This window comes from Vanacampus margaritifer, chromosome 14 (assembly GCF_051991255.1).
Source record: "Vanacampus margaritifer isolate UIUO_Vmar chromosome 14, RoL_Vmar_1.0, whole genome shotgun sequence".
Taxonomy (NCBI): Eukaryota; Metazoa; Chordata; class Actinopteri; order Syngnathiformes; family Syngnathidae; genus Vanacampus; species Vanacampus margaritifer.
Window position 1 is genome coordinate 7198674 of NC_135445.1, and position 2257 is coordinate 7200930.

Genomic DNA, 2257 nt, shown 5'->3' on the forward strand with positions numbered 1-2257 from the left:
CCCTGTGGCACAATGTTGCCTCTCACAGGCCAGTATCGGTACTACAACAGACAGCTTGTTTAGGGGAAGCCACTCATAATTGTTTTTGTTTTTGTGACACTCTATCGAGATATCGTTATCTTTAGTGTGCTGTGTTAAGACATCTCAAGTGGACTGAACAGGAAACTTACGTAGTTATATGACATGATGAATATGTAAAATTAACAGTTGTTTTGTTCAATTCCTCTCCACTTTCTCCGCATTCAACTGACTTCATTTAATCTAAATATGATCATCAGAGCCTTTTGAGGAATGCAGGGTTGAAGTAATTATAGTGATGAACGGTTTGTTGCTGACACTGAAGTCATGTTACAAACCTCTCTAAATGTTGTTGTCAGTATCTTCTCTTTTCTTTCCCATTTTCTTATACTACCAAACCCATACATCCAAACCACTCTTGCCTGACATTCTTTCCTGTTTCAGCTTCCAAGTGCCTTTTACCATTTTGTCGTCACTCCGCAGCCGCTTCCCTACCCTCCTTCTCTCAATTCTGCTTTTTCTTTTTTTGTTGCACATCAAGATCTGCCTCATACACCACATGGCTTCCATCTCCCTTTTGTACCCACACTTGTTATTTTCCTGGGAAGAAAAACTGTACGGTAATTATGAAAAGATGGAACAAAATGCTGTATGGCTGAATATTTCTGGCATGATTAAAAAGCTACGTACATAATCTCTTCCTGAGAGAATACTTGCAGAGCTAAAGTGGCTTAGATTTGTTTTCTTGTTTATCGAGTGCGCTGTACACAGCGCTTATCTTCGATGCAATTAAATGAAATATGAATATTTATGAGTCTTATCTGTTTTCAATATCATGACGTGAATGAAAATGTGCCTTTTAACTGTTTAAATGCGTTAGTATTTCTGTTTCTGAGCAACACTGTTCCCATCAAGATGGCTGGTTCCCTACAGATTGTTTTTTACTTTCAAGATTTATCAAATCAATAGGCCTAGATAAACAATTCATGCTACCCTCGTTAGCTTAGCTGCCCAAGTTTACTACAAAGATTATACTCAAATGTAATTACCCTATATAAATGTTAAATACGCCTCTTGCTATCTTAGCTGCCTAAGCTTGTGCCACAGATAGTAATTAATCCTCACATTAGTAGCATAAAATTAGCATTTTGGCTAATGAGTAAAACAGCAGCACATTATTAGCGGTTTTCTTTCAACCTCTTTGGATAACTTTTGTCCCTTTTGTTTAATCATAAGCACTTTATTGGGCATTTTAACAACTGAAGTGCTGTAGCTGTACATAAAAACAAACAAAAATAAATGCAATACAGCAAATGAAATAATAGGCCTACTATGATGTAATGTAATGTATTATGTGCAGTAGCTATTTCACATATTACAGTTGTTGTATAAATATTTGTATTTTACTCTGCTGTCCAAAATCAGGTTAGCATTTCAAATATCTGTTCTCATTACCTGGATAAATAAAGGTTAGATAAATTAATGCATTTATGGCATCGGGCCAAAACCTTGTACCTCCATAATTGTCTCTAGACCCCAAAATCCATTGAACACCATTAACATTACGTTATCAAAGAGAACAAACCATTTTTATCACATTAGATTGGTCTGTAATTTGTAAAAATGACACCTATACCAAAAGTATAGATTTTTAAAAAATATTAAATTTACCCAATTGTGACTTTAGAGGTTCCGGACGGATGCCAGATAAACATTATTTGTGGTGAATTTGCCTAAAATTCTGGTGTTCAAAAATTCCTCCATCTAGTCTGAAAAAACATCCAAGTAAAGGTAAAAAAAAAATTCAGTTAGTGCAATTTTTGTGGGAACATATGTTGATAGCATAACAAGCTAACACAAGACATGTTTTTCTTCTCAGTATGAGCACTATTTAATTTAATAAAAGATGGACACTATTTTGTATCCAGTTTTTCAAAATGGGCATTTTTATATTATTGACAGTATTTTTTTTTCTTTTGTACTGAGTTATATTTCAGTCTGCTTTTCTACTTTATTTATTCAAGTACATGAGTTGACAGTATTTCTACCAGTCTTATTCTGCAACTTTACAATCCTTAAAACTGCCTTATTAAACTCACAATGTGAGTCAACGTGCCTATATATCTTCTCCCCCCTTATATCAACTAACATGTTTATTTAGCAAGCTCCTGACATCATGAACCCGTAGACGCTCGACGACTGAGAACTCCTGTGACGTCAAAGCTACAGCTGTGCTCGC